Consider the following 21,148-nt stretch of genomic DNA (forward strand, 5'->3'; position numbering starts at 1 on the left):
TGCATCTTCAGATTGCTAAGAATCGAGCCTCACTATGGTATCTGAAAGTTCATTTACAAAAGCTTACGATGAAATAAAACAAACTAGTCTTTAAGATGTCACAAGACACCTGCTTATTTTTGCTACAACAGACTAACAAGGGTGACCCTCTGGAAATGATAGCGGTACTTATCTTTACAAAATATTTGAGTGACTTGAGATGTCATGTTCATTAGTATGTTATGTGATATTTTTTTGGCCATCATGTCACAGCCAACTAATGGCGACCCTGCAGGGCTTTCAAGGCAAGGAACATCCATTGCATGCCTCTGCATAGCAACCCCAGACTTCCTTGGTGGTCTGCCATCTGAGTACTAACCAGGGCTGCCCCTGCTTCGCTTCCGAGATGTGACAAAATTGGGCTAGCCAGGTCAGGGCATAAATACCGGTCCGAATGAATACAGTAATAAATTAGCAAAAAATGACAGATGATTATTTCATTGAGACCAAGTATGCCATCCTCCCGCCATGTCTGTTTTTGGTTATGTGACTGCACTTTGAATTCAAACAGAGATGGCAAATGTAAGGAGAGTTCCTTGGTAGTTGCATATGTTAGGATAAAGTAGCAGGATGAATGCTTCATGGGAGAAAAGACGATGGGTTGGATCTCTTCTGGAAGGAGGAATTAACACCACGCAAGGAAGGCAGACTCTTCAGTTTGCAGAGGATAACCGATCCCAGTATTTTGAGTAAAAGCAGTATATATAAAAGTAAACAAAGACAGTTTGCAGAACCTATCAATTGTGATTTTATAAGGAACAGTTAAGTGGTCCTATAGTTTGTTTGTTTTTAATAAAAGAAAGTACATTTTAGGAACTTAATATCGCTCAGTACAGTGTTGGAGAATTATTTACTAATTTATTTCTCTTTGCATTTCTAGCAGTGCAGAGTTACTCCTGTCAAAGAGGTTAGACTGGCGTAACTCTGCATAGGTTGGCATTGCTAATCTACTAACAAATGACTGCCATGGTGCAAAATTTACAATGCAATCCTATGTAGAGTTACTGCAGTCTAAGCCCATTGAAATGAATGGGCTTAGTTTGGAGTAACCCTACATAGGATTGCACTGTTAGTCTCCCATGATTATAGTATGATGTAAATGCAAGCGTTCAGAGAAGCCAATACCTTTAAACGGTGACCAAATGTCATTAAAAAGTGACGAGAAAATGGAAGAAAGCATAAGAGATATTTGGAATACATGTTGATGCCATGTGCTTAAACTAATTTTAAAAGTCCTTAGACCAACTTAATTAGTTACTCAAATAGAGTCATCACACCAGAATGCATGACTCTTTTACCATTCATTGTCTCCTGGCTTGCTATTACTTCAGGACAATGTGGAATGGAAGTCAAGATGGGAGGACATTAGAGTAGCCAGCTCTAGGTTGGGAAATACCTGGAAATTTGGGGGGTGGAACCTGGGGAGGGGAGGGTTTGAGGAGGGGAGAGGCCTCACAAGGGTATAATACCATAGACTCCACTTTACAAAGCAGCCATTTTCTCCAGGCAAACTGAACTCTGTCATTTGGAAATCAGTTGTAATTCTGGGAGACCTGCAAGCTCCATTTGGAGGTTGGCAGCGCTAGAGGACATGCATCTTTTGGCTAGTGCCTGTCCCATTATGCCTGTCATTTAAAAGGTACATGTGAACTTGGCTTTAATACTAAGTTAGTTGAATGCTATCATAACCAACCAATTCGGCTTTTAAAAAATGACAACATAACAAAAAGGCTTCTAAAGGTTCTGACGTGTCCCCACCCTTCCACAGACATCACAGAGCAGGACTTTCTTGCTTTCCCTTCCTGCTTTAGCCCATGATCTCCCCAAAATTTGATCAAGAGTGTCAGGAGACCCTCAGGAACAGTGGAGGGTAGGGTTGCCAGGTCCCTCTTTGCTACTGGCGGGAGGTTTTTGAGGTGGAGCCTGAGGAGGGTGGGGTTTGCGGAGGGGAGGGACTTCAATGCCATAGAGTCCAATGGCCAAAGTGGCCATTTTCTCCAGGTGAACTGATCTCTATCAGCTGGAGATCAGTTGTAATAGCAGGAAATCTCCAGCTCATACTTGGAGGTTGGCAACCATAGCATAAGGGATAAAGCGGGGTCTGCACTGGGAAAGGGGAATCATCAGATATTTTATGTCCCCTCTTCTGCCAACGGAAATGCTATTACATTGGAGGAATTGTGTGGTCGGATACAGGCCATAGTCTGCCAGCCTGATTCATATTTTCATTGGATGGGATCCCAGCTAACATACATAGCATTCGAATTGCGCAAGAGGGCTTTTCAGTACTCTGCCAGCATCAGCCACCTGTGCCATCTCAAAATGCCTCCAAGGCTGAGCCCATTGGTGTGAAATATGTACAAAGGACTACTACCAGAAGGAAAACTGCTGTGCATGGGGGGAGGAAGTGGGAGCTTGTTGTCTTCTAGTATAACCATTAGTTATTTATTTAAAATGTTTATAAGCCCCTCTTTCTCCCAGGCAACAGGGACCCAGTTATAACTTAACTACAAGATACAGGATTGCCAATTCCGGGTTGGGAAATACCTGGGGATTTGGGGGCAGAGCCTGAGGAGGGCAGGGTTTGGAGATGGGAGGGACTTCAATGCCATAGAATCCAATTGCCAAAGCAGCCATTTTCTCCTGTTGAACTGATCTCTATCAGCTGGAGATCAGTTGTAATAGCAGGAGATCTCCAGCCACTACCTGCAAGATGGCAACCCTAACAAGATACAGGGAATGAAAGTGGATGTTGGAAGTCTAGGAAGTGATTATTGAGCGGCCATCTAAGCAGGGCAGCAGATGGACCAAGAAGGTTTTATCAAATGTGCAACATTTTTAACGGCTTATTTATTTTTTTAATCTTGTGGTTTTTAAATGTATGCCGCCTCAAGTGGGGCTCTGAAGAGGGGACGTAGAAATATTCTAAATGAATAAATAAATAATATAAAGAGCCTTGGGAGAATGAGATATAAATGAGGAAAGGACAACTGAGGGGTTTTTTTTTTTTTTATTGAGAAGGGCATTGTTATTGTTACTGAGGATTTTGAAGCAGAAAAAGCATGGAAATGAAGGAATTGACCAAAATATTGTAGGACCTCTGAGGAAAACAAACTATAAATGAAGTAAGTAAATAAGTAAGAATGGTATCCTAAGAACACTTTACTGGAAGTAAGTGCCGCTGAATAGACCCAAGTAAGATTCTGAGTAGATCTGTTTAAGATTGCTCTCTAACAGTAGACTCCTAAGAATGCTTTCCTGGGAGTAAGGTCCACAGAATCAACCCAAGTAGGATTCTAAGAATATATTTTGAAATTAATTTTAAAAAATACTTAAACGACCAGAATACACTCACTGCAAGATTGTGGGGTAACCCAGAAGGTCTAAAGCAGTGGTTCCCAACTTTTTTTTGACCAGGGACCGCTAGGACTTTTTTGTTCGGTGCAGGGACCCCAAGGTTCAAAATAAAAATTCTGAGAATTTGAAAATAAACTTTAATCATAACTGTTAGTTAAACATTAAACTTAGAATAATATTTGAATATATATTTTTATAATAGAAAACTTTTAATTGAAAATATTAATTTATTATGGGTTTATAACTTTGTTTCGCGGACCTTAATTTAGTTCTCGCGGACCCCTGGGGGTCCATGGACCCCTGGTAGGGAACCAGTGGTCTAAAGGGATGTCTCTGCTTGAGTCAGCAGGGCTATGTCTTTACATCAGCGCCTCTCCATTATGAAAACAGCTCGCCCTCAATATGCGTGTTCTGACATCATCCTATTAAACTGATACCATACATCAAAACAAAAGCCCGTTTTAAAAAACACTTTCGCCGTTTTGGTAGCCTCTCTACTGTAGCCAAAAGTGCAATAAAGATTCCACAACAGAAAAAGTATGATCTATAGCTCAGTAGAGAGCCAGCGTGGTGTAATGGTTAAGAGCGGCGGACTCTAATCTGGAGAACCGGGTTCGATTCCCCACTCCTCCACATGAAGCCTGCTGACCTTAGGCCAGTCGCAGTTCTCAGAACTCTCTCAGCCCACACAGAGGCAGGCAATGGCAAATCACCTCAGAACATCCTTGCCTCGAAAACCCTATGGGGTCACCATAAGTCAGCTGTGACTTGACGGCACTTTGCATCACCACCACATAGCTCAGCACCCTGGACGAGATACAATATAAAGATGGGTGCTCCTGTTGAATTACGTGGTATATTTGCCCCACCAAATAATGAGTTGGATCCAGAGATAATTTCCACTGATGGAAGGAATTTCCGTCAGTGGAATGGGAACTTATGGACTTCTCCTGTCCCACTGCATCCTCAAATGCTCCCCAAAATCCTGCTCCTGGAGGATAGGGGGCCCCTTGGAACAGCATGAGGGAGGAATCAGCAAAAAAGCACTCCTGCTGCTGTTAATGGAAATCTAATCTTGGATTCAACCCAATGTTCCTATACATTTTTTATTTGTCTATAAGCTTGATCTGTTAGTATATCCAGGGCTGGTTGTAGATTTTAGGAGAGTCTTAGGAAGAGAGTCATAGAGAGTCCTAGGCTTCCGTGGCACGGAGTAGTAGGCTGCAGTATTGCAGTCAAAGCTCTGCTCACATCCTGAGTTCGATCCCAATGAAAGTTGGTTTCAGGTAGCTGGCTCGAGGTTGGTAGAATGAGTACCCAGCTTGCTGGGGGTAAAGTGTAGTCGACTGGGGAAGGCAATGGCAAACCATCCCATAAGCATAGCCTGCCTAGTAAACATTGTGATGTGACGTCACCCCATGGGTCAGTGATGACCCGGTGCTTGCACAGGAGACTACCTTTACCTTTAGGAAGAGAGGCCCCCTCCTGTCCTCACTCAGCCCACCACCAGGCCCTCATGGGAACCTCCCTACCTGCTAGGGTTGCCAGGTCCCTCTTCGCCACCCGCGGGAGGTTTTTGGGGTGGAGCCTGAGGAGGGCAGGGAGGGACTTCAATGCCATAGAGTCCAATAGCCAAAGTGGCCATTTTCTCCAGGGGAACTGATCAGCTGGAGATCAATTGTAATAGCAGGAGATCTCCAGCTAGTACCTGGAGGTTGGCAACGTACTACCTGCCCACCTAAGTACCTTTCCTCTGGCTGCCAGCCTTCCCAATGGCCTTTCACTGATGGCACCAGGCAGCGTGTGGCTGGGCCATGCCACTGCTGTTTCTGCCCAAAATGCCACCACTCTTTACCACCTGTGTGCCTAGGGTTGCCAACCTCCAGGTACTAGCTGCAGGTCTCCTGGTATGACAACTGATCTCCAGCCGATAGAGATCAGTTCACCTGGAGAAAATAGCCGTTTCAGCAATTGGACTCTATGGCACGGATGTCCCTCCCCTCCCTAAACCCCGCTTTCCTCAGGCTCTGTTCCAAAAATATCCAGGTATTTCCCAACCCAGAGCTGGCAACCCTATCTGTACCCTTCCCCAATGACTGCCATGTGGGCAAGAGGCTGGTGGCAGTTGGCCCCACCAGAAGTCCTGGGCCATGGCAACAGCTCCACCTCAGCGTATGCTGATGCTGTCTCTGAGTCTATCTTATCAATAGTGGATAGTGGCTAATTTGATAATGTTCAAAACATCTCTTTCTACCATTCATCTGAAAGAACTGGAGCTGGTATGTTAATGCATCCTTGTGGCAAAGCAACTCTCTACACCTGGCTGTTATGTTTTGTGTCTCCTACCATGGGAAAGCTCAGGAGCACATCGAGTTTCTTTATGATCAACGGATGCCTTCAGGAACATCTGGCGTTGTCAAGGAAACCCTCCTTACCATTGTCAACACCCACATAGCAAGTAGTTCACAGTGGGTAGCCGTGTTTGTCTGCAGTAGTAGAAAAGAGCAAGAGTCCAGTAGCACCTTAAAGACTAACAAAAATATTTTCTGGCAGGGTTAAAATATTTTTGTTAGTCTTTAAGGTGCTACTGGACTCTTGCTCTTTTCTATAGCAAGTAGTGTTAATCATTATGTGGGGTGAGGAGATTCACCGTTTGGAAATGGATCCCCACAGGGATGAGGAAGGCCAGCCCATACTGGGACACACAGGAAGTTCTGGACTAGCACAGTGATAGTATATGCTAGGAACGAGTCAGCTTACAGGCACGAAACGAACTGATGCAACATCCCTACATCCCAGCTCTGTGCATTCGTGCACAAACGAAAGGCCGTCCCTTTCCTGAAGGTCTACATGGGTTAAAAAGTGGCACCAAACTTTACAGAGTTGCATTTCGGTTCCAATTCCTTTTGCATGATGCCCACACACCAAATTTCCCATGTCTAGAGTTTTACAAATTCAAAAAGAGCCCCTACCTTCCATGGAGGAGGGATCAAGAGCATCTCATAGTTTCTCCCAAAAGGTTGACCTCCTGCCTGTGAAATCTGTGCCTTTGAACATCTGTCTGCAACCGTGACCTTTAAACTACCTACCCCCAACACACTCCAACGAGATGCCCAAGATACCAAATTCTGCAGCAAAACCCTCTTGGCTGGTACAGGGGATGGAGGATGTGGGAGCTCAAGTTAATCTGAGTGTCAAAAAGCACCTATGTTAGTCAAGGGACAGAAGGCAAATCCTTAATAGCAAAATAGGGAGGGGCTGTGGCTCAGTGGTAGAGCATCTGCTTGGCATGCAGAAGGTCCCAGGTTCAATCCCCAGCATTTCCAGTTAAAGGGACTAGGCAAGTAGGGGATGTGAAAGACCCCTGCCTGAGACCCTGGAGAGCCACTGCCTGTCTGAGTAGACAATGCTGACTTTGATGGACCAAAGGTCTGATTCAGTATAAGGCAGCTGCATGTGTTCATGTGTTCAAGATGTTGGAAGGAGGACTTCATGGTCAGCTGGTTAATTTCCCCTGCAGGGTCTTATAAAAGCATTTCAGTTTAAGTACAGAGTTGGATCTGCAGTCCTAGCCCCAGAAACGTTCTTTACGTTAACGAAAGGTTTGTTTATCTCTGCATATCATTAAAATATCCCCCCTCCCCAGGAGAAAAATTGGAGAAGCAACAAATAAACCTTGAAAGGACACCGGGGCCTATGAAACAGCCTCTGTTTGGATCGGACAGGGAAAAGCAATTCACCCCTGCAGTGCTCGGCTCTGGAAACACCGCTGCCTTGATGCTCGCCTTTGAGTCCCGTCTCCAGAATCCCCATCACACCAAGGAACAATATGACCTCCAAAAGAAATGGAGAATGCTCCTAAATGAGAATCAGGACTATCTAGAGGGGGTGATAGTCGGCGGCAAAATAACCAAAGGAACTGGCTTCTGCCTAGAGAATGCACGGTGAGCAAACCCAGCTTGCGAGAAAAACGCTGCGCTGCAAAACCCAACCTGATTCCAGACTCTACAAGATTTCAACAAATCCCCAGCTGAATCGCCTTTGCTACACTGTGCACAATCCTAGCCAGAGAGTAAGCATTTCGATAACGTCTTTAAAAGGAATACACAAAAAAAAATGAAGTCTCTCTTAGAAAAGATTCTGCTGCCTTACCTGGTAATTAGCAAGCATTATAAATGTATCGTGTGGAAGGAAAGGATCCCGAAACGACAGCTGTGTGATGAAACGCCATCTAACCCAGCTCTTCCGATTGCCAGTTCTGAAAATTTTCCAAGTATTCAAAACTGCTGCATTTTCAATGGGGGGGGGGGTGAGAGAGGGAGGGAGGGAGAGACCTCTGCAGTATCCTTTCTGCTTCAGCCTCGGCTTCCTGTTCTAAGGCTCACTCTATGGTACCTAATACAAATCAGCAAATAGCTTTGGGGGGGAAAGTGAGGGGGGGGGAGAGAAAAAGAACCCATCGATTTAACAGGAGAGCTCCATCTTCTGGCCAAATGAATGAACCAGAGTCAACATGCTGGCTTTTAAAATGCAATAATTAATTTATTTAAAGGGCTCTTCAGCAGCACAGCCTTTTTACCAAGTCTATGAATAGCCATCGCAGGCCACAATCTAGACGCACTCCAAAAATGAAAAGTGGTTATTTGGAAATGCTAACATTTCTAGAATCCCTATATGAGCCTTCTCAGTCATTTTCTCCTTTCCTTTTTTTAAAAAATGGGATACATTTCACGTTTTTCGCTGCCCAGAACACCAGTGACACAAAAAGAACTCTTTAGATGAATTCGGAAACCACTGGATGTTGTTATCTACATTATAACACTAAGGATGATCTCCCATATCATTTTATTCAGTACTATACTCTTACATTGGATGATCTCTAAGGATGACACTAAGGATGATCTCCCATCTCATTTTATTCAGTACTATACTCTTACATTGGAGCAATCCTACACATGCATGTTTGAAAGCATATTGAAAACTAATACATCCAAAAGAAGACTAGCCTGGAACCCATTTTACTGTAACTAAGGATATACTACCTTGTAATATCCCTCCCTACCAGAACTCCAGATGGCACAATCCAGGAAGATTCTATCATGAGATTCTGCTGTATATGTAGATTAGCTGTTAGCAACAGATTTGCTAATTCAAGGACCGCAGCATACTGTGTTTATTCGCTATTATCAGCCACATCCATATAAAATATGTCATGCCGACTAACATCACATTATAAATGCATGTTTTGAAGTATCTTGATAGTTGCAAACGTGCCATCCAAAACTCCTGGGATACCAGAAAAATAGCCGAACATAAACTAAAAATATTGTCGAAGGCTTTCACTGTCAGAGTTCATTGGTTCTTGTAGGTTATCTGGGCTGTGTGACCGTGGTCTTGGTATTTTCTTTCCTGACGTTTCGCCAGCAGCTGTGGCAGGCATCTTCAGAGGAGTAACACTGACAGTGTTACTCCTCTGAAGATGCCTGCCACAGCTGCTGGCAAAACATCAGGAAAGAAAATACCAAGACCACGGTCACACAGCCCAGATAACCTACAAGAACCAATAAACTAAAAACCTTCACATATTCACTCAGATAACTTTCTTTCTGATGCTTTCAGACACAGACATACAGCATCACTCTTACAACAGCTAGAGACAGCAGGAAGTTCCAAAGCAGCCCACAGTAAAAGAAAGAAAGAACAACAGTGTGGGGTAGTGATTAGCGAGTGTAAATGGATTCAGATCTTGATTCAGATCTGCCGTGAAACTTACTCGGTCATGCTGCCCCTTTCACTATGTCTTAGCGCAACCTGCCTCGCAGGGTTATCACGAGGCTAAAAGAGAGGAGGGGAGAACAATGTATGCTTCCTTGAACTCCTTTTAGCAAGGATGGGGCGAGAATTTTATAAATAAAAATAAGAAACACCTTTGTTTTTCTCCTGTCTCCCATTGTGAGATGAGGGTACCATGAGGGCCTAAGCTCAGTTTAAGCCAAAATCCCTGGCAGAGTTTACACTCTGGTGTTTTCCCCCCGCAAGACAGGGTATAGAATTCACTAACAACAGTGGAAAAAAATTGCACGTGGGGACCACAACAGAGAACTTCCACACTTCCTTGGCTCACTGTTGATTCATACCACAGAAACTTCACAGGACTGAAATTAAGACGAAACCAACCAATAGAGTCTGTGGCAACTTGGGCAAATACATTACTCATCTGTTTGTAGACAGAAGTCAATTCATCAGACCCGATAATCTGCTCTACTATATAAAGTATATCAAATACGTCCACTTGTCAGTAGTGGTCTGAGAAAGACCTGTACCGTGTTTGGGTATGGGGGTCCCAAATCATGATAAACAAAACATGTACAAGAAATGATTATGTATTAATTACCCATAAAAGCACTAAGGACGGTGGCCTGAATTCAGAGGTATGCAGGTAAGGATCTTCTGTCCAAACTAGGTGACCAATGAAGTCTGTGTTGGAAGAGCTGCAATGTCTAGTGGGCAAAGGAACTGAGAAAAAGACCTAACAAGGGGGTGGGCAAATGGTCAGCTAGTTAGGGCTGTAAGGTTAGAGACCTTTCCACCCTTTTCACACCTCTCGTCTGTCCTTAGACTGATATGCTTTAGGAAGAATTTCTTCTCGGAAGTCATTCTACCCTCTCTCTCCCTCCTTAGCTAGCTAGACAGCTAGAGGCTCTGCCTCTCAGCTTTCCTATCTAAAATGTGTGATTTGGTGGGGGAGGGGGGAGAGAATTTCCTTGGCTGTGGCTTGGAGTCTAGAAGAGACAACGGCCGTTTATGCATGGGAGGTTTTGCCTTGGATTTGCCACTCGCTAGATGCACATTTTCCCAAGCCAAATTTTCAAAACTCAAAAATAAGCAGAGTTTTGAGAATTCAGATGGGGGAAAATGTGCATCTAGAGAAGGGCAAATCCAAGGCAAAACCTCCCATGCATAATGGTTAAAGAGAAGCAGACAGATTATTGGGAGTTGGCTAAAGCCCATTGGGAGTAAAAGTACTGCTACTTTCTCTCCAAGGTCTTGAGCAAAAATGTCTTCCAGCATTGCTACCTGAAACAATTTAACATGTCAGGAATTGAATCTGGAACCTCATATATACATATAAGGTACTCAGTCTCTAAGCTATGGTCCTTGCTTTCTAAAAAAAAATTATTTAGCACGATGGCTGACATAACTGCTGCCAGAGCTATTGACAGAGTTGGAACTAGTGGTTTGCTATAGGGCAAGATGGCAGATTGTACATAGGCAAAACACTGAACATTAATGTTTGCTTATCTGTCAGTGTTTTATATCTTTCTGGATCTGCACCCTCTCAGTGTACAGACAACCCTGGATGCTAAGAGGTGGCCACAACACCAAGATGAGATTTCTACCAAGCACAAAACCCCCAGAAAGGTTTCTAAATACACGGGATAGGTCAACCAACCCTGCCCCTCGACAAAACCCTTGTCAAATAATAAACAGTTTGTGCATGCAGGACGGTGTCCTGCCTTAGGAACTGTCCTAGTGCCTAACTCTCTGAGAACGCCTTTCTCAAAAACTAAAAAATAAAATAAAGGGAGTGGGCGGATGAAGCCCTCGCTACAAAATGCGACTTCTGCAAAGGATTGACGCTACGGGACACCTTTTGCCTGCTGCGAACGCACGTTTCGTTTGCACTGCAGTATGCAGACAGGGAAGCCGCTTCCCCCATCCGGCACAATGCACGAGGAATCAGAACACGGGGCTGTGTCGGTCCCATGAGCCCGAGCAAGAGAAGCTGTCCCAGTAGGCCACTTAGTGGTACTGACAGTCTGTCTGTCTGATCTCTTATTGCCACCAAACATGATCTGGGTCTGTATCCTCCTCTGGCTTCTAGGGCATCGGGCTACCTTGAGGCGTTGCGTGTGTTTTGCTCCCGTGCCACAGTCACGGTCCCCTGCCTGAGGGAAGCGAGCAAATTTATTATGGCATTTATTTAATCTTTCAAACAGTTCTTCTGGAAACCTACGCTGGAATTCAATTTGTTCAGGGAAGGACCCCTAGTGGGCCGAAAGGGAGGGCATGCATGCAAAGCACATTAACGCCCTGATCGTCACTTTCTTCCATGATCTCGGTAGAAACTAGAGGCCTTGTTCCAGAATATGGCTGAAGAGAACTCCCTCCCCAGAAACATCCATCTATATTTCAGTAATATATTTATTTAAATGTTTTCTTCCATCCTGTACAGCAGGGATGGGGAACCGCATACGCCCCCCGAGGACATATTTTGTGGCCCTCGGGAGCTCCGGGGCCCTGCCGCGAAGGCGGGGCACAGGGCGGCCCTCCTCGTGGGTGTTCCTAGGGCCGCGGCTTACAGGGGCACTGCGGCGCCCTTTGGACCTCCTCTCGCTGACTGTCAGCTGTTGGTCTGCGGGAGGAGAGGGGAGGGATGCTTCCCCCGAGGCTGCCCTCTACAGCCACGGCATGCAGGAACGCTGCAGCACATTGTAAGCCCCTCTTGCTGCCTGTCGGTTGTTGAGCAGCGAGGGGGGGGGGAAGAGGCCAGAGGCTCCCAGTGGCAGAGCATGCATGCATGCGCGAGCTGATCGGGCTTGGGGGGGCTTTTGTGGACTCTGGGGAGGGGATGGAGACTGGGGCCCGATCGCGCGGGGCTCCGTGCGTTGCCATGTGTGTGGGCGGTGGAGGCAGGGAGGCTGGGGTTTGGTCGTACGGGACCGGCATGCGTGGGTGTATGTGTGGGGGGGAAGGCTTTTCTCTCTTTTCTTCCTCTTTTTCTGTCACTCTTTCTCCTTTCTCTCTCTCTCTTTCTCCCTCTTTTTCTGTCTCTTTCTTTGTCTCCCTCCGTCCTTTTCTTTCTTTCTTTCTTTCTCCCCCTCTCTCCATTTCTTTCTCCCTTTCTCTCTCTTTCTCCCTCCCTCCCTTTTCCTCTTTCTCTGTTTTCCTTCCTCCCTTGCCGATCGACTGTGGGCTGCACCCCCCTGGTGCCTCAATTGCTCAGGCCCACCACTGGCTGCCCTCCCACCTGGGAAGGGGGAGTGGGGGCACCCTGCAAGCCTTCTCTGTGTGGCCTCCCCTGGGGTTGCCAATCTCCAGATGGTGGCTGCAGACCTGGCAACCCTAGCCTCCCCCCCACTGGGAGATCTACACCTGGTATGGCCCCTGAATGATGTCATAAATGTGCAAATGGCCCTTGGCAGGAAAAGGGTTCCCCACCCCTGCTGTACCGGATACCCAGAGCAGATCACAACAAAAAATTAATCTGGTGAACTGGGTTGGTTTCCCCACTCCTACACATGAAGCCAGCTGGGTGGACCTTGGGCTAATCACAGCTCTCTTAGAGCTCCCTCAGCCCCACCTACCGCACAGGGTGTCTGTTGTGGGGAGGGGAAGGGAAGGTGATTGTAAGCCGGTTTGATTCTTCCTTAAGTGGTAGAGAAAGTTAGCATATAAAAACCAGCTCTTCTTCTTCTAAACACTAGTATAAAAGAGATGTTTCTCCCCTTTTACTTAGTAACAAGGGAGCCAAAGCAGCAAACTGAAAGCTATCTCAAACGGTCGTGTTCCAATGAATGCCATTTGAACTCATTTAATGGTATTTCAGATTGGAGTTCAACACTTCCTGTCACCGATGATGTCACTTGGCCTCACTGAACTTGTCCTGTGAATGGGTGTGGATTTAAATGACCAATGGACTGCACCGTAAGCCTTCCCCCATGACAATATGTGACACTACAAAAGGGCAGAAAGAAGGAAGGTCCTTAAAGCAAAGAGGACACGAAATCCTGAACTGAGAAAGAACTAAAGTTAAAGCCCAGCTCTCACATAAAAGTGCCACCACAAGTCGATCTGAGACACTTTTGTGTAATGGGCATGTGGCTATTCTGTGGCTGGCACCATGGCAAGCACCAGCTCTCACCACATGAAGGTACATTCAAATAAAATATTCACCATACAATGTTAGCACAGAAAAATCAAATGTAGTTCTCAGACCTTCATTAGAACATAAGAAAAGCCCTGCTGGATCAGACCAAGGCCCACCAAGTCCAGCAGTCTGTTCACACAGTGGCCGACCAGGTGCCTCCAGGAAGCCCACACACAAGACAACTGCAGCAGCATTGTCTTGCCCGTGTTCCACAGCACCTCCATTCTACTGTCCCCCTTCCCAAAAAAATCTGTCAGAGGTTTTGTGGCAGTGTAGTCATATAACAGGCCATTTATCTGGAGCCAGAGGATTTTTAACCACACAGAAGTCCTGGTGTACACTGAAAACTTACTCTAGTGGGAGAAAAGCTGCATGCATGCATCGTCATTATGAATGTGGTACTGCCCTGATCCTTGAAGTCAGTGGGGGAAGGGATGGGCGTTTGAATAGGAATTGCATCTGCACATTGGCACTGGAGTCAGAAGTCAATGACTACAAGGTTCTGAGAAGGAGGGGATATTTGGTACAGAACTATCAGGGGGCTTCAGGATAAAGACGAAATTTCATTGGGTGTTTTCATCCCCATCAAAATACTGATCCTCCTTTAGGAAAGTGTTAAAAGCCACTCTGAATGTGATTCGGTAATCTCTGTTTTGGAGCTCTGCAAAAAAAAAAGTGATGATACTAAAATGCTTGGTTTGCAGTATCCAAGGGGGAAGAGGAGGGACTTTTCAAAACATAAACTTCCAAGTACAATGAAGAACGAAGAGCACGGCCCTCAAACAAATTATTAACAACTGCAAGTTACCACCTGGCACCCGCATTAGACAATTATATTACGAATAGGGCACACTTCCAATATTTTATCAGAAATAATGTTATTACTAAAAACATCATTTGGGAGAGCAGTATTTTGTTTTCAGTGTTCAGACAACACTGTTAACCATCCAACGGAATCCTTGTTATTTGGCCACAGCCTAACTTTTTTTTTTTAGAAAGCAAAGATGATTCCTTACCTGTTTACAGTTTTGTTCTAGTAAGTTTCATCTGGGTAAAAAAATGAATTCCACAAAATTATATCAAATCCCTTAAGGGCTTGCAGGGCAGGGTGTAGAGGCCTCCACATTTAGCCACACCACCCTTTCCCATCATGCCCCAGCTATGCAGCGATGACCCAGGCCAAAGCCTGTGTCTCCTCCATGTGGGCCATTCTGCAACCTACCCCCTTCTGCGCTGGCTACATGCGCTCTGTGAAAGGAATAAGGCCCCTGCATGGAGGCCTGGAGGGCTTGATGCTCTGGAGGAAGAAGCTTTGGTCCAAACTACCTGAACTGCTACATTTACTCAGAAACAAGTTTCAGCAGTGGTGAGAAGGAAGAAACTGCCTGGCTCTTTCTATTCAATCCCAGGCATTTTAAGTACTGGACACATCCATTGTACAACCTCATAGTTGTACATTGAATCACAGAGTTGGAAGTGGCCTTCCAGGTTATCTAGTACAACCCCCTGCTTAATGCAGGATCAGCCTAGAGCATCCCTGACAAGTGTTTGTCCAGCTGCTGCTGAAAGACTGCCAGTGAGGGGGAGCTCACCACCTCCCTAGGTAGCTGATTCCACTGCCAAACAACTTTTACTGTAAAAAATTTCCCCCTAATATCCAGCTGGTACCTTTCCTCCTGCAATTTAAACCCACTATTGTGTGTCCTGCTGCCAACAGGAACAGTTCCCTGCCCTCCTCTAAGTGACAGCCCTCAAATACGTAAAGAGAGCAATCATGTTCCCCCTCAACCTCCTCTTCTCCAGACCAAACATTCCCAACTCCCTCAGTCTTTCCTCGTAGGGCTTGGTCTCCAGGCCCCTGATCGTCCTCTTCGCTCATACAGTAACATCAGGTGTGAATCGCATCCCATAATTCCTACTTGCTATTCTGTCATTACTATTGCCAAGGCAGGTTTCCAGGTTTTAAGGGGCCTCGGGCAGAGGGTTCCTTTGCACCCCATCTCCTGTTCTACTCCCCACCAACTCCCCTCACACCCCCTCCTTCCCTTCACCCCACCCACATGCCTCCTACCTCTCTGTGTGTCTTTCCCCTGCCCGCCTTTGAGCTCTCCCACTGCCTAGGCTCACCAGTGCCTGCAGCCTTTCCCCCCCAGTGACACTGGGCAGTGCATGTAGCTGGAAGCACAGTGGAGAGCTAGCAAATAAGTGAGGGGGGAGTCAACAGCAGTGGTCTCTGCCAGAAGCCATGGGCTCTGGCAGTTGTCCCAACTCATCTGATGCCAGCCCTGACTTGCATATACTGCAATTCTAGAATTCCTTGTCCAGGATTATGGGTTGAATCCTGCCAGCTGTTTTGCTCACTTGCATCCAATTCCCCTTCTTAGGGCCATGGCTCAGTGGTAGAGCATCTGCTTGGCAAGCAGAAGGTCCCAGGTTCAATCCCCGGCATCTCCAGTTAAAGGGACTAGGCAAGTAGGTGATGTGAAAGACCTCTACCTGAGACCCTCGAGAGCCGCTGCCAGTCTGAGTAGACAATACTGTCTTTGATGGACCGAGGGTCTGATTCAGTACAAGGCAGCTTCATGTGTTCTGTACCACATGGCATTTGTTCATGCAGGTCCCATGATTCCCAGTATACCCTTTTTGATGCTCAAAAGAGTCTCTTCCATCCCCTTTCACCAGGAGAAAAGCTGGTTGGATCCAACCCTCTGCCATTTCATTTCCATCAATGGAAATGTCATAACTACTCTGTACTGGAAGAGTAGTTCCCCTATATATTATGATTGGGCATAATGTTGGCTTTCACATGAACACATGAAGCTGCCTTATACTGAATCAGACCCTTGGTCCATCGAAGTCAGTATTGTCTACTCAGACTGGCAGCGGCTCTCCAGGGTCTCAGGTAGAGGTCTTTCGTATCACCTACTCACCTGGTTCCTTTAACTGGAGATGCTGGGGATTCAACCTGGGACCTTCTGCATATCAAGCAGATGCTCTACCACTGAGCCACAGCCCCTCCCTTCATTGGCTATTTGTTTGTTTCTACAATTTTCCATTTGTATTGGTCTTCAGAATTCTCAAAAGAAACTTTACTCCTGCATCTCATTCACTTTTGGGGGCTCAACTAGCAAAGCATCGGGAAGAATGGTCTGTTTAGCTGGGTGAACATTGCTAACTAAAAAACAAAAGTGGACTTCATCAACACATAGTTAGATATTTCACTATTATTGTGCAATAACAACCATTTGCAACTGGTTTTTCCCCTATAAACCAGATGCAAACGATTGCTGAGGTCGAACGATGTATGGATACAGTCTTAGATCGTTATTTCCTACAAGATTCCCAATGAAAAAAAGTGCAACTTTGTTTTTGTTTCACAGGCAAAATGGATGGCAGAACTTCCATTTTTTAATATTCCTGCAGTCAATGTTACCCTGAATATAGATTTGTTGTCCAGAAACTACAAAACCCAATGAAAATTGGCTTAGGCAATTGACTATGATAGGATGGAACTATCTGCACTTCCTATCCCAGGCAGACTTCCTTAGAAGCGAGCGTCATAAAAAAATCAACGGAACAATGAAAACCTCCATTTTATCCTCACAACAGTCCTGTGACGTTGAAGCAGAGTGACTAGCCTAAGATCACCCAGTAAGCTTCAGGGCTAACAGGAGACTTCAACCCAAATCTCTCCAGGGTCTTAACTATAACACCCCACTGGTTCCCAAAACAAGGTGCTACTTTGTTCAGTAGCAAAAATTGTAGAAGAGACTGAAGATAGTTAAATTACATAACTAAAGATACACCAATGTAATTGTTCAAGCTGTCTTTTTTGCTGTGGTCTAAGAGCCAGTGTTTTAAAGTCAATTTATCACCATACTTGCTTTAGAGGGATATACTTTAATGAGACTTTTATTGGGCTTAGACTGTAGTAACTCTGCATAGGATTGCACTGCCAGTGTGACATAGTGGTTGGACTGTTAAACACAGACTGGGGAAATGGGGGTTCAAATCCCCACTCTGCCTCAAAGTTGACTGGATGACCTTGATCTAGTCAGTCTCTCTCAGCCTAACTTACTTTGTATGGATGTTGTGAGTATAAAATTGGGTGGTGGTAGTGGGTAGATACCCATGTATGTCATCTTGGCCTCTGTAGTAAAAAAAACAACAACCCAGAAGTAACTGAGATCAGAAAGGAAGTTTTATTTCCCAAATTCTCATTACTGGTTGGAAAGTTATCTGCTTATCCCCTTCCTTTGTATTGCATCTGGTTTGCAAGTGTTGACATATTGTCACAAGAAATGTTTTCCTAAGAAAACATTCCCTCCCCTTAATGATATACAAGAACAATGTACAGCAAAACAACAACTTTAGAAAAATAAATACAATATAAATTAAAATAAAGAAAATAAAGAAATATATTGAGACAATATATTACAGATAAGCAATGTCTCATAAGTAGCATCCCTAAAAAAACTCATGCAGGAGGGAGAGGGGGTTGGAACAAAAAGCAATACTGAATGTTCATGGATGCAGTCTAGCTTTCAAGAACCAAGCAGCAAGTTGTATTCATGGTTGTCAGTATGCTGCTGACTGAGAGCTTTTTCTTTCCAAGACATAAAAATATAACATGGCATCTTGGCCATCCTCTGGGCATGAAGTAGGGATCACTGGGGGTGTGGGGGGGGAAGGTAGTTGTGAATTTCCTGCATTGTGCAGGGGGTTGGACTAGATGACCCTGGTGGTCCCTTCCAGCTGTATGATTCTAACATGCTTATATACTTGTATGTCTCTTGGCTATGTATGCATCTATCAGTGCAATCCTTTGCAGAGTTACTCCAGCCTAAATCAATTGAAATGAATGGGCTTAGACTGGAGTAACTCTCCTTAGGAATGCACTATAAATTATGTGAACAATCCTTTTAAGTGGCTTCTGCTGTGCCCCCTTCATCTGAACTGAGCTTGGTTGCTGTCCTTGGTGCTGCAGAAAACTTCAGAATTCATTCAAATACATAATGCTGCCTTACCAGGTAGTAACGCTCCAATAAAATGAGCTAGTTAGGTTGAAATTCCTTACACAGGGCTGCTGCATCAGTATGTGCTCTTTACTATCCAGGGCCTGTACTGCTGCAGTCCACGAGTGAGATCCCCCCCACCCAGCTCTAATATTATTGTTAATAAAATCTTATTATTGGGCCAATATCTTCCTGAGCTGTGTCTAGATGCCTTAGCATCTTTTAACACCTATCTGTTACACAAATAACCTGTGATACCCACCGCCACAAAAGGTTCTCTGTTTGTACATCTGCAGAGCAGCGGCTGTGTGCAATCTTGTCCGCAGTATTCACACCCTTGTATGTATATTAGGGGTATATAAATACATCCAGGCAGACAAGGACTGCTAACCAAACAACTTTCAGTATCAGGGAAGGGGGAATTGTGCTCTAAAATAATGAACACATACACACACATACATATAACTATAAACCTAAAGCTGCTATCTTGGGAAGGAAGCACGTTCATAAATCTGAGACAGAAGTAACACAAAGAGCCACAAATTGCAGTCAGTCTGCTCTCAGCTAATAGCCATTTCCCAACAACATTTTCCTGCAACACCTTGAAAGAAACAGGTTTATTTCACGGCTTAATCAGTCAAATCAGCAGTAATTCCCACATGGAGATAGGGAAGACATTTGTTAAGCAAGCCCTGATGTATTATTTATTTGTTCTCAAAGTGCCTCTGAGCTGGAAGGACTAGTGATAGATGGATGAGCTTATTCAAGCATGGAAACCCATCTTGATTTCCCCCCCCCCCACAAGTCTCCCAGTAATCCCCCCACTTGCAAGGCTGACAGTCATTTTGTTTAGGAAAAAAAGAATCCCCCGACAGAGATATCATTAAATCATGCATGTTTTTAATTACCCAAGTAGATGCAGCAAAAGGTCATAATCCAATGTCTATGTCCCCATGAAGCATTAAAGCTGAAGCAGGAATACGACTAGCTCATTCAGGCCAGTAGAGTCTCTCCTACACTTGACCTAGACTGCCTTACATAATGAGGGACCAGCGCTGTATCCTGAATGTCATCCCTGGCAGAAGTAGCAAGAGCTGGCAGCAAGCAGGCTGGTCGTTTGCATTGAGATCACGGAGTCTCTCTCTCTCTCTCTTCCCCCCCTCCCCTGAATTGCTCTCGCAGAAGAGGCAAGATTAGCTGCAAAAAGCTGGTGCCGTTTTCACGCTGGAATGAATGGCCAGAACAGACAAGAGTTCTAACAACGCCAGGAAGACAGCAAACGCTGCATCTGTCCTCATGGCGCACCTCGCAGAATTCCTGTCGTATGTCTAGAAGACTGCACAGCGATGTGAACAACGGAGGGAGAAAGTCAGGAACGAGGTACCCTTGCCTGTGTATCTCATTGGGGTGAGTAGAAGGCAGAGGAAGAGGAATCGAAGGTCAGTTTCTTTCTTTTTTCAAGCCCAAACTTCTCGAGGGAATGTTTTAGTTCAACAAATTGCTTGGAGCATGGAGGTAGTTGTTTCAACTGTAAGAAAAAGCCATTGTGCGTAATACCATTGTGCATGTAACATTTCATGCATAAAAGAATGCACAAAATGGATTTTTCTAAGGTCAAACTGTATACAAACCTGGCTGTGTCAGTTTTTTTGTCAATACTCTGGGTAGTGTTTTGAACTATTTTCTGTAGATGAGTATCAGAGGGTTCCTTACCTTACTGTGTTTGAAAGATTTTAGCACTTTTCTTGTGTGTCAGAAAGACAGACAGAACAGTAACAGGGCATTAAAAGTTGGCTTAATGTAGACCTTTAGAAAGTTTAGTGAGATATAGACCTGAGACTATGCAATGGGCTGGATCCTGTCATCTTTTTCCACTCAATCCCACCTCATTCCACTGGCTACTACAGCCCCCTGTCCAGTGCATCTGTTTATGCAGGTTCCATGATCCCCAGCATAGCCTCAAAAGGGGCACCTTTTTCAGCAGCCGAAAAGCTGGCTGGATCCAAACCAATGTTTTTTGCAATATGAAATATTATATATGATTTGAATTCCTTCTCCCCCTCCCATTTGCTTGACTGGGACTGCAAACACAAATGTGGAGAATAACTGAATTATTGTGTAAAAAGGGGGTAGGTAACAAAAATCTGTCTCGAATTTTACTTATATGTATTACATGTAAGTTTGCTATACCCTTCAGACATGTTGATATTATCTGGGCAATAATATAATAATTACTCTCCTAACTCTAACCAAACATCTGTCTAGTCCAAATGCTTCTCTTTAAAGAGGGGCTAGCCACATTCCTCTGGGAAACCGAAAACAGAGAGTGCCTTCCCCTAGTGTTTGTCCCCAAATCAGGCTATCCGAGGTATATTACCTCTGAATGATCTTTGGTTAAATATTGTCATTCATAATAAGAGGTGTAGTACCTTTAAATATGGAGGACTAATTTTTAATTATCGTAGCTGGCAGTCACAAATATACCTTTCATAAATTTTATCCTAATAAAATCTATAAAAAAATAGAGCCAGCCTAGTGTAGTGGTTAAGAGCGATGGACTCTAATCTGAAGAACCAGGTTTGATTCCCCACTCCTCCACATGAGCAGCAGACTCTAATCTGGTGAACCGGGTTGGTTTCCCCACTCCTACACACGAAGCCAGCTGAGTGATCTTGGGTCAGTCACAGTTCTCTCAGAACTTTCTTAGCCCATGCGGAGGCAGGCAATGGCAAACCACCTCCGAGTGCGCAATCCTGAAGGGGGGGGGGTAGATCTGCAACTCCCCAGAGGCTTCCCAGCTGCCAAG

The 21,148-nt window shown here is 44.9% G+C and overlaps 1 protein-coding gene across 4 annotated transcripts in view; it reads right to left on the reverse strand.

Annotated features, from left to right (window-relative positions):
• The window catches only part of LOC130487775 (sodium channel protein type 1 subunit alpha), a 130,464-nt gene extending 111,010 nt beyond the window's left edge, over positions 1-19,454 (reverse strand). For all 4 annotated transcript variants that reach the window (XM_056861292.1, XM_056861290.1, XM_056861293.1 and 1 more), the window contains exon 1: positions 19,251-19,454. The gene's annotated coding sequence lies outside the window, so the exon portion shown is untranslated. The remainder of the gene's footprint in view (positions 1-19,250) is intronic.
• Positions 19,455-21,148: the final 1,694 nt, after the last annotated feature.

This window comes from Euleptes europaea, chromosome 15 (assembly GCF_029931775.1).
Source record: "Euleptes europaea isolate rEulEur1 chromosome 15, rEulEur1.hap1, whole genome shotgun sequence".
NCBI lineage: Eukaryota > Metazoa > Chordata > Lepidosauria > Squamata > Sphaerodactylidae > Euleptes > Euleptes europaea.